The sequence below is a fragment of the Protobothrops mucrosquamatus genome, unplaced genomic scaffold (assembly GCF_001527695.2).
Source record: "Protobothrops mucrosquamatus isolate PMUCROS unplaced genomic scaffold, P.Mucros_1.0 scaffold61, whole genome shotgun sequence".
Classification (NCBI taxonomy): Eukaryota; Metazoa; Chordata; class Lepidosauria; order Squamata; family Viperidae; genus Protobothrops; species Protobothrops mucrosquamatus.
Window position 1 is genome coordinate 2,557,027 of NW_015386440.1, and position 12,562 is coordinate 2,569,588.

A 12,562-nucleotide genomic window follows, 5' to 3' on the forward strand; every position below is an offset into this window, starting at 1 on the left:
TACACAAGATAAAATGAAACTTTCCCTTCCCCATCTGCATCATTATGTTTGATTTACCTGTGTAACTTATTTGTTTGTCTTTCAAATACTTTCATTATTTCTATCATGCGATTGTTCATCATCTCAATTGTTTCTGAACAATTATAAAAATAGTTATTAGGCTGATATCTAACATTTTGATCTAGAAATAGAAATAGATGTCAAGCAATTGCACAGGATAATGTAAAAATGTCAAAATGCTTTGTAAAAATGCTACTACTACTATCACTCTAAGTTGACATTATTACTATTACCAAGTTACATAACACAAGCTAGAGGTAATCAAGTGCCAAGTCAATTAACAAAGGGTCACAACTGTTATAGTTAGTCTTTGAGTTACAATAGCAATTAGGACCCAATTGCTAAGCATTGTTCTCATAAAACATAATGTCATATGACGATATCACTTAGCGATGGCAATCCATGCAGTCCCCATTGCCAACATTAAGCATGTATAATGGGATTTAAACATGCACTTCCTTGAAACTTCCTTCCAGTTTCCAGTGATCAGTGGGGAAGTCAACAAAAAGGTTCAAGTCACAGGCAGCTCTCAAGACCAGTAGGCAGATAAGTGGCTGCTGCCAGGTGGGAGAGGGAGCAAGAAGCTGAGAAAGTGGCCAGGGAAGCATGTTCCAAGTCCATGGCTTGGGGTGGCTGCAATATAATGGGGAAGAGTGTGCAGATGGCTGGAACGGTGTACAAGATGTGGGGAAAGTTTGCAAGAAATGTGTATGTCCAGCAAACCACAGCATGAGTATAGAGGGGCTGAGAAAGATATGCAGATGGGGGAGACTTACTCAAACAGATTGTGATCTTTCCTGCCAGCTTCCCTATTGACTCTGCCTGTGAGAAACCAGCAAGGAAAGTCACAAATCACGATCAGAGCATTGCAACCTTTGTAAGCATGGGCCTGTTGCAAAAATCCCAGATCACAATCACAAGATTATGGGAGTGCTAGGATAGTCAGAACTTCAAGGACCAATTCTAATGTTCAACATCAAGATAGCTTCAAACATTTGCTGAATGAGTGGTGGTTAATTAAGGCTACCTGTAATTAAAAAGTATACCTTATAAAAACATTATATTTTTCACAGTGAAGTATTTATTACGAAATTAATAGGATCTCCCTTGTTATCATCACCACACGCATCCTTATGCACTTTATAAACTGTGCACCACACAGCTTATAAAGTGTGTGAGAAATAACTGGACTCCAGATCTTTTCCAATAGCCAGACTCCAGTTCTTTGTCATCTTCCTACATCTGTTAAATCATTTCAAGTTTCTGGCTGACCTGGCAGCATACTGCATTTATGACCTGGATCACTCCAGAGCTAAGTACTTTCTTTCTGTGTCTGACTGTCTAATTGGTGAACAAAAAATCTTTTCTGTTTAAATTACTGGCCTTTTATTTGATTTATAATGGGCCAAAAAAAAGGATAGAGAAAACATAATACTCTCTTCTTGCTTGAGGGAAAATAGCCTACTGATTTGGCAATAAAGGAACTAATAGTTTTATCTTAGTCTAGCCCTGATTGAAATGAAAAATAAAATAAAATTGAATTTCTCACTGCTTTAAAAGCTTTTTCACCTAGTATCTAAATATTTATAATATAAATTTTGAGGATTTGAATCAAATATATACTACCTTGAGATCAAAAACTGAAATTTTATATCATATGGGTTTATATTCCATTCAGCATAAAACTTAATTTCAGTGTTAAAGATTCTATAGCCCAGTGATGGTGAACCTTTTAGAGACCGAGTGCCCAAACTGCAACCCAAAACCCACTTATGCATCGTCGGGTGCTGGGTGGGTGTGGCCATTGGGTGGGCGTGGCTACAGTAATGGCAGACTGGGTGGGACTAAAAAGTGCAATCAATCAATTCCAACTTTGCAAGATCTTTTTTTTTCTGCGAGAAGTTGAAATTGACTGATTGATTAAACCTTTTTTTTTTTGCACACGGCGGCGGAGGCCTAAAGCGAAAAGGTTTTATAAAACCCATCTGAAGGCCCAGGACTCGGGCGACGGCGCGAGTGCCCACAGAGAGGGCTCTGAGTGCCGCCTCTGGCACCCGTGCCATAGGTTCGCCGCCACTGCTATAGCCAGTACTACAGTCTGCATTTCTCAGGACAATTTGAAGTTCTTAAATGGAAAGTAAAGAAAAATGATTTTTCTATCTCCTCAGATAGTTCAGTAAGCTCTGCCATTAAACAAAAAGGGATCAAATCCTGTCTTCTCTTTCCAACATGGATAAAGGTATAAAAAGCTTTATGAGCTGGATGCTGTTAATCAATTAACTATTATAGGATCATCTCAATTCTAATAATAGTTTCTAATATATATTTTTCAGGAAATTAATATTCTTCTACAAAAAGGATCTCTTATCGAGTAGTTTGGTTGGTCAAGCATAGAAATTCAAAATCTCTTAAAGTTGTAGTATTTGTAATAATCTTGACTATCAGATATTAAACATTTCTAACGTGAGTGATTCAGGAAGGATTTTATTTTTTAATACTGATTATCTTTTTAAATAAATTGACTAAGTCAACCCAATTACTAAGGATTATTCTGCTATTTTAAATAAATATTTTCAACATCTCTTTTATTTTTGTTGCACCTGAAAATTTTAAATCACTTTTTGCTTTGGAACCAACTTAAGCTAACAAACATGAATTATATAGATACGAAAAGTATAATGTAGTGGGATTGCAGAAGAAAAACAAGCACCTAATGGAGTGCATTCTTTTCCAATCTGAATGATTTTTCTTTTTTAGATGATAAGTGTTAATTGGTAATACAAATTGGTAATACAAATTTTATTTCTTATGCTTTTCCTTTTTTGGACCTGCTATCTGCATAGGATGACCACAGACTTTTGAGCACAAGGTGCTATATAATAACTGGAATCATCTGGTGAACACCCATATTTGTTTTTGATGAGAACAAGAAACTTTCACTTACTGACAGCATGTAAAAGATGAGCCTTAGTAGTGACCATCTCAGAAAAAATGCTGTAACTAGTCAAAATAATCAAGAAAAATGCATAGTGTTGAGTTTCAGGGTTTAAGGAAATTTCTCCTTAGTTCTAGGTTGCTTCTCTCTTTGATTAGTTTCCATCCTTTGCTTCTTGTCCTGCTTCAGATGCTTTGGAGAATAGCTTGACTTCCTTTCTTTGTGGCAACTGATATTAGAACACTGCTATCATGTCCCCCCTCCTCCTTCTCTTCATTAAACTAGACATACTTAATTCCAGCAACCGTTCCTTATATGTTTTAGCCTCCAGTCCCCTAATCATCTTTGTTGCTCTTCTCCTGTATCCTTTCTAGGCTCTCAACATCTTTTTTACATCATGTTAACCAAAACTGGATGCAGTATTCCAAGTGTGGCCTTACCAAGGCGTTATAAAGTGGCATTAACACTTCATGTGATCTTGATTCTATCCCTCTGTTAATGCAGCTTAGCACTGTATTGGCTTTTCTGGTAGCTGCAGCACTCCGAGATCCCTCTCACAGTTATTACTACTGAGCAAGGTACCACCTATACCAGTGATGGCGAACCTTTTAGAAATCGAGTGCCCAAACTGCAACCCAAAACCCACTTATTTATCACCGGGTGCCAGGTGGGCATGGGCCACTGGGTGGGTGTGGCTGTGGTGGTCATGACAGACTGGGTGAGTATTGCCAAGGTGGGTGTGGTCACCTCGATGTTGCTCGTGTGAAGGGACGCCTGTGAGGGCCGGGCAGGGTTGGGGGAGATCCAGGGGGTCTGTCAGGTGGGGCGGTGGGCAGGAGACTTGTCCTGCAGGATGAGGCGAGGCAAGACGAGGCAGGGCGGGGGTGCCATTGTCGCAGGGCAAGGCAAGGCAGGGGCTGGGGTGGCTGCTGCCTGACACCATCGGCCCCCCGCACACAGAGGCCAGCAAGCACATGGGGGCCGACAGTGTCCATCAGTGTCGTCTGCAAATTTGATGAGTTCCCCATCTATCCCCTCATCCAAATCATTGATGAAGATGTTGAAGAGCACTGGGCCCAGGACAGAGCCCTGGGGCACCCCACTACACACTACCCTCTATGTAGATGCTATTCCATGCAGTTCCATTGAGGACCACACGTTGAGTACGGTCAACCAGCTACAATCCATTTGGTGGTGATGCTGTCTAATCCACACTTTTCTATCTTATCAAGTAGTAGGTTGTGGTCTACTTTATCAAATGCCTTACTGAAGTCCAAGTACATTATATCCACAGCATTCTTCTAGTTCACTAATTTTGTCACCTGGTCAAACAATGCAATAAGATTTGTCTAGCATGATCTGTTTTTGACAGATTGGTAACGACAGATTGTTGACTTTTGGTAACGACTTTGTTTGCTTCTAGGTGTTCGCTAATTTGTTGCTTATCTTTTCCAGAATCTTCTCAGGTATTGAGGTCAGGCTGATGGGTCTGTAGTTTCCTGGATCCATTTTTTTCCCTTTATTGAAGATGGGAACTACATCAGCTCTTTTCCAATCCTCTGATATTCCAGTGCTCCAGGATCTTTGAAATATATAGTTCAGTGCTTCTGAGATCACATGTGCCAGTTCCTTCAGAACCTTGGGGTGTAATCCATCTGGTCCTGCTGATTTGAACTCGTCTAGGATGGACAGGTGCTCACTTACCATTTTCTTGCCTATCTTAACTTGTGTTTCTATTCTGTTTTTTACGGTACTGTTTTTGATAGGTTGGACTGTTTTTTCCCTTTGTATAAAGACAGATGCAAAAAAAACACACGAGTTAAGTAGTTCTGCTTTCTCCCTGTTGCTTGTCATCTTCTTGCCACTTTCTCCACTAATGGACCCATCATTTCCTTAACTTTTTTCTTGTTTATTACATGTTGAAAGAAGCTTTTTTTGTTATTTTTTACTTTTGTTGCAAGCCTTAGTTCGTTTTGAGCCTTAGCTTTCCTCACTTTATCTTTGCAGGCTTGTGCTATTTGCTGATATTCTGCCTTAGTTATATGCCCCTCTTTCCATTTTTTATGCGTGTGCTTTTTATCTTTTAATTTATCAGAGAGTTATTTATGTAGCTATGCTGGCTTCTTTTGAGAGCTGTTATTTTTCTTCTTCGTTGGTATTGTGCTAGACTGGGTTTTTATAATCTCACTTTTCAAAATTTCCCAAGCTTCTTAAGTTGTTTTCCCCTTGAGGATTCTCATCCATGGAATCCTTCCCAAGCTCTCTCTATGTTTATTGAAATTAGCTTTTTTAAATTTTGCTTAACAGCAAGCTTCATATTCTTATCCTCACACACATTTGTGTTACATGCATTGATAACCCTATTAGTTTTAGATTGCCGGGGACAGGAATGTTCTATATCAATTAACTCACTGTCCCCATTTTTCAGTTTAAATATCTCTCAAAAAAATCTGTGAATTTAATGTCAGAGCACCTTGCCTTCTGATGGTGCCAGTCACAAATGTTGATGAAATGTCAGGCAATTTGTCTAGAGCACAGTCACTAAACCTTCAAGGTTAACACTGTCCAAGAGATATCAGTTTGAAAGTCTATATCAATATAATTCTGAAAAATACCTGAAGCTGCTTCTAGTGATGATAAAAGCTCCTAGCAACCAAAGAGATATGAGATATTGTCTTGTGTCTATTCTATTTTATTGAAAGCTGCCATGTCAAATTTTATTCTTTGTCTAGAATATCTGTCTAAATCATGCTTTTGCTATGTTTGGTTTAATAAGCCATTTCATAATAAGCCATATTTTATCTCATTTATTTTTATTGGTTCTGAATCTACAAATCTCCTATCCATATTTTATCCATATTTTAATGTGGCAAATATGTTTCAAACTTATAAATCAAAGCTTAATTTGATAAATAGGATGACTTTTTAATTTTTTCCAAAAGTACTTTTTCATATGAAAGTTCTTATTGACAATTTGTAATATTTTCCAATATCTTGATTTTTAATTGGATTAGTAAATGTAATAAAGGCATCATAATCTATCAAATCATTTCATTAATCATATTAATTACCACAAAAATGTTCAATTTTTTCATAAAAAGATTTTATTAAAAGCTTTTAAGAAAGATATATTTAAAAGATTTTTTTATAAATAGGCTATTCCAGAGTATTGTAAGCCCATATTATTGCAGTTTCAAAGTTTGTCCTGCTTTGTGTTTATGCATATTGTTTTTACTAATAATCTGTTTTTTTAAGCATACATTTATTTACTATATTCTATCTAGTATATTTTACCTTAGAGAATTATTAATGTTAAATTTTCAAAAATCCAATCCCTTCAGCCAGCATTTTCCATGTTTTGGAAAACATAAAGAATTATGATAGTTAAAAATCAAGTTAGCTAAACTTGTAGCCTAACAATTTAGAAGAAATTGATTTGAGACGGTTATCCTAAAATATCTTATATGCTTTTCCGCATTTTAACATTTTATATTTTGAAGCACTTACGTGGTTGTCCTGAATCTTCCTGGAAAACCTGTACCATATTCAACACATCCTCAGTTGCATGTCTCGTAGCAAGTTCTAAAACAAAGTTTAACTATTTAGTTCAACTATTTGTCAAATAAATATAATTCATTAAAAATATAAAAAGTACTTTTTTCTATGATTAAAACTTCAAGTAAATTTGATTATATTAAATTTTCTATTTACAATATGTGTTATCAGGAATCTAATAACTGAGCAAATGATTCTCAAATGGTCTTGATAAAAGATATCTTATGAAGAGAATTTTGTTTTTCTAACAATTCATGTTAGAAATCTACCAGAAAATCCCAGGTCTCCACTGAAAAATTTCTTAGTACTGGAAACTTTTTGTTGTACGTTAGGAACTTCTAAGAAAAGGAACAAAGAAATCAATTTTGTTGCAGGTATTTCAGTTATATAATAGGCTTACCAGTTCTGAACTTTTGCAATACAGAATACTGTGGATGAGTAATTATTTACATAATGTTTTGACATATCAGGAGGCACAAATTCTATCTTTCTCTGTTACTGCAGTGACACTGAAGGGGACATTGAAGATGTTTAAAGTAAGTGTAGTTTCTTTATTTGGTACCAGCAGAGGTAACTTAGCTTTAAATAGTCTTCTAACTTCAAAAATCATTTACATATATAGTATGAAAGTACAATTCTCTGGAAGATACTAAAAGTATTTGTAGTCTCCGGAACACCATAGAGGTGCCCACCCTCACCTATTTTATTCATTTACATGTAGGTATTATTGCCTCTGCATCACCTCTTTTACATCTTTGTATAGTTTGTTCTCTGTGTTCGCAGAGGCAGTCCAGGTGCCAAAAGGTGGGTTGAAAGGCTTTTTCCATCCAGCTACAGCATGAGGGAAAGTCTGTGTTTTTTGAAATAACATGGCAAATCAGGAAGCACACATTTTGAAATCTGAGCTGGCTCTGACCATACAGAAAACAAACAATGCAGAGTTAAGAGGTAAAGAAGTCCTTTGCCCAAGAATTACAGCAACTCAGGTTTCAAAACACATCCTCAGGATGAAAAAAATATGGGTCGATTTGATTATTAGATAGATTTCCACATCAGAGATATTTGTTTATGTAATATAACATTTTTGTTAAATACAGATGGGAAAGTTTATATACCCATTTGTGTACCCATTATGCAAGGTTAAGAGAACATATATCAGTTTTCTAATGTATCTTTCAGCATTCAGCCAGGATTTTTTTCCTAATGTTTAACATTTGATGTACTTGATACTTGGTTTTCTTCTTTTTTTTGTACACGTTTTTTTTTTTGTTGTTGTTGTTAGTGTTGGTTGCTTGTTAGTCTGGGTTTTTTTTTTCTTTTCTTTGTTTTGTATTTTATCTTTGATGATAAAAGAATAAATAAACATGTTTTTAAATAAGAGAAAAGAAAAAAGGCATCTCTGGAATTCTCAAAATAGGTCTTATCTCCTTCCTTTCCCCCACCTTGAGCATTGCAGATCTTCATAAGGTAAGTAAGCATTGTGAAGGTTGGAGGACTGTGTGGAATCCAGTAGGGGGGCAAAGCAGGCCCAGTGCTTTTGGAGACCCAGCATGACAGGATGGGGAGGGGGGGAAATAGATAGGTGGATGGGCTGAAGCATCTCAGTGGTTGATCATAAGGGCAAATGACTGGAAGAGTTCTGTACAATACTTAACTTTGAAACAGGGTCATATATAGCTTTTGATAGGTCTGTTATAACTTTGAATGGTCATTAAATCAACTCTAGTACTTGAGGATTGCCTTTATAAGATTCAAATACATCAGAATAAGTTATTATCTTACAAACTATCCATTATTTTCCAAGCTTCTAGTCAGTCAGTTCTGCTTTTGGCCTATCCAGCATTTTCATTTTTGTCCACATTAGCCAAACTCACTTTTCAAAATTATTTTTTTGATGCCTTGGCATCCATGATAAATCAGAATTCTTACCTTCAATAATATTTTTTGGATCTTTTGGAGTGGGAGGTGTTGGGCTTACTGCTTTTTTCTTTTCCCTGTCAAAACATACAGTATTGGTAATATTAAATCTAGATTTACAAATTCAGTGTCAATTCAGCAAAGTTCTAAACATAATTTTTACATGTCAGTTTATTTATATTAAAAGTACAAAATCCTATTTTGGTTAATATAATACCTTAAGTAATATAATGGGTTATAATAATTTGAACATATCTTATGTAAAAGATATTATTCATCTTCAGTGCTCTAAGAATAAACACCAAATAAGAACAAACAGGAAGTTTGGTCTGGTTTATAGGAACATAAGCCTATGCAGAAAATACTATTTATTATAGACCAGTGATATTGAAGGAACTGATTATCTATTGGGAATCGGGGCAGAAGTGATTGTAAGAGAAAGAGCAAGCACAGGAGAAAATGTCTGAATATTTGTGATTATTTTAACACAAAATAACAGAGTATTATCTTAACTGTGACTCCAACTACTGATTAGCGTGCTGCATGATTTAAATCTTGGGAAAAAATGTATATGCCTTGTGGCAACCTGCCTGAGCTGGGTGTACCCATGTGCAGGCAATATATAGCTATTGATGGTAAAATCACTGCAGATTGTTGTGTATTAATGGTGCTTTTAAAAATAAGCTGAGAATACAATCAAAATTATTAATCACATTGTTGGTATACAAATTGCTTTCAATTCTGGAATATGGGTTGCTTTATAAATTACTTTTGAATTATTTGCTGTATGTACTGTAATATAGATGCTCTACTCTACTCTACTGTACTCTATTCTACTCTATATTATGCTACACTGCCCTATACTTCACTTCCTCTGACAAAGAATTGGCTCCGAGGACTTTGGAGTGGGGCCCAGTGGAACATCAGTGTGATGATCCCCTGGACGCTTCCCCAGATAATTTTTCAGATGTCAGCTTAAAGGAGGACAAGTTGCTGGCATGTCAGGAGGGGACTTGGTCAATGGCTCCACGCAGCCATCTGAGAGTGATCTGGCTGAAGCAGCTTGCAGCAGGACAGCCCTGAGGAATCAGAGGGGAAAGCATGCAGTTGCAGCTGGTCAGGAATGAGGAAAAAGAACTGCCTTCTGCACCTGATCCAAAACACATAAGGAAGAGAAAAGAAGCAGCAAAAGTCAGCCAGATTACTTGCAAGGAGAAAGCCTCACCCTTCTTGATAGGCTGCATCAGAAGTTGGCTATTTAGCACAGCAAACAGATGGAAGTGATGCTGGGAATAATGTGGTCATTTCCTAGATGTACATTTTATAGTCATTGTGATTCCTGCCTTGCTTTGGATTGACACTGTACCTTGACTTGAATTGAGCCTTGTGGGCCTTTCTTGCATCGTGAACCCTCTTGTATTGTGGATTTAATTTTACCTGGTGGCTTTATTTTAATTGGAAAACTTTCAAGTGCCTTGTGGACTCATTGGCATTGCTCTGTGAACTAGCATTGCTCTGTTTGTGGCTGGACTTAATTGGGACAATTCTGTGTTTTTGGTGAAGGGAATTGCTGAGGAATATTAATAAACCCACTAAACCACGTTGCATGTGTGTGTGTGTGTATGTGAATGAGCAGAACAGCACAATCAGGAAGACACAGGGGCTCTGTACCAGGAGTAGATGGGCAAGAGGAGGAAGAGGGGCCAGGAACCTCCGAAATTATGTTGGAGGGGCAACCAGATGAGTGGCTGGCTGAAAAGGAGAGAGCAGCTGCAGCCAGGAAGCTCAGATGACCAGCCGAAAGCACAAGGTGGAGAAGGGGTGCAGCTGCAGTCAGTTACTGGGGATGAGGAACTGCCTGCTCCCAGGGCATACAGAGCCAAAAGGAGGGAGGCATAACAGAGGTTGGTGAGGCTACTTACGAAGAGGTGGCAACAACGTCCCTCCTAATGAGCTGCACCAGCTGGCAGCTACTTAACCTGGTGTGTGGAGCAGAGCAGTGTAAGAAACAACCATTTGTTTCCTGCTGTGCTTGTACTCCAATTTTCTGATTCTTGCTTTCATGATTCCAGATCTATGCCTTGCTTGCTGACCTTGTGATTGGACCTTGGATTTGTGCTTGGATTCTGTACTTCGATCTTGGCTTTAGTTATTGAGGTTGGACTTTGGACTATGCCTGAACTGGACTTTGTGTGTGGATTTGCTGACTTGGGCCTTGCCCTCAGACTTTGCATTTGCCTTTCACTTCATCCCTTGGTTTTGCAAACTCGGACTTATTATGACTTTACTTTTTTTGTGAATGGGACCTGGGGAATAGGTTTAGGGGCTTGCAATCCTCAATAAAGTAATTGCAACTTCTAGGGGCTTGCAATCCTCAATAAAGTAATTGCAACTTCTAGGTATGTGTGTGGGTGGACTGGGACAGGACATATAGAGAATGTATTTCTGCTATCATTGTCTTCCACATATGTCCTCAGCAATATCTAGTAAAAAAAACCCTGCAAACTATGTCTCATTTGTTTTTTCATTCTTGCAGAGAACAGTGTTTCCCTTTAACTTCCCTATTACTTGTGGTAGTCAGAGAAAAAAATGATCAAAATTTATATTAGGCATTTATTTATTAAAGTAATTTATTTATTAAAGTAAATCTATTATAACAGTTATAAAATTAAATTATGAAGAGAATACTGTGGCAGTGCCTAGTAAACAAAATATTGTACTTTCTATACAATATTTATTTTTAATAATAATTTTTACAACTTTATCTTTACAATAAACATATTTTAAATTATTGTTATAATTTCTTAATGATAACTCTGTTTCATGGTATTCTTACTGTTTAGGTATGGAAAGCTGAATAAGTTTGGGTAGCTCTTGAACACGGCCTTTTAGTTCTTCAAGTCTTTGAATGCGATTCAGTAACTGATTGATATTATTTGTTATGCTTTTATCTGCTAGAGGAATTTGCCAGTCTGGTATAATTTCTTCCTCACCTATCTGAAATATAGTTAAATAAAAAAGTATCATTGTAATTGTTGTATATTAACAGAGTTTTTCTCAATTAGCTTGAAAGAAACACAACATTCACTGCTTCAAATAATGTACTTTGTATATCATTATAGCAGAACTGTCTATACAATATTAAGCTGTTGTAAAACATATATAGGTAGTCCTCAACTTACAACAGTTTGTTTAGTGACTGTTCAAAGTTACAACAACACTGAAAAAAATGATTTATGACTGATTTTCATGCTTACAATTATTGTAGCCTCCTCATGGTCAAGTGATCAAAATTCAGACACTTGGCAACTGACTCATATTTATGACAGTTGCAGTGTTTTGGGACCATTTGATCATCTTCTGAAACCTTCCAACAAGCAAAGTCAATAGAGAAGCCAGATTCACTTAACAACCATGTTACTAACTTAACAACCACAGTGATTCACTTAACTGTGGCAAGAAAGTTATAAAATGGAGCAAAACTCACTTAACAAATGTCTCACTTAGCTACAGAAATGTTGGGCTCAACTGTGGTCATAAGTCAAGGACTACCTATAACATAAAAGCAAAATTTCATAAAATTATGTATAATAATATTGAAAATAATAATAATAATAATAATGATAATAATAATAAAGTTGGAAGGGACCTTGGAGGTCATCGAGTCCAACCCCCTGCTCAGGCAGGAAACCCTATTCCATTTCGGACAAATGGCTGTCCAGTCTCTTCTTAAAAACTTCCAGTGTTGGAGCATTCACTGCTTCTGGAGACAGGTAGTTCCACTGGTTAATTGTTCTAACTGTCAGGAAGTTTCTCCTTAGTTCTAGGTTGCTTCTCTCCTTGATCAGTTTCCATCCGTTGCTTCTTGTCCTGCCTTCAGGCGCCTTGGAGAATAGCTTGACTCCCTCTTCTTTGTGGCAGCCCCTGAGATATTGGAACACTGCTATCATGTCCCCCCTCGTCCTTCTCTTCGTTAAACTAGACATATTGCATTTATGTGAAAGGAAAATTAATGTATTTTTAATAAACTACCTACCAATCCCTAAGCATAAACAGACCAATATCTTAAAATCAATTAGAAAATATACTTTACTA

The 12,562-nt window shown here is 36.9% G+C and overlaps 1 pseudogene; it reads right to left on the reverse strand.

The window, feature by feature from the left end:
• The window catches only part of LOC114922320, a 29,234-nt pseudogene that overhangs the window by 7,721 nt on the left and 8,951 nt on the right, over positions 1-12,562 (reverse strand).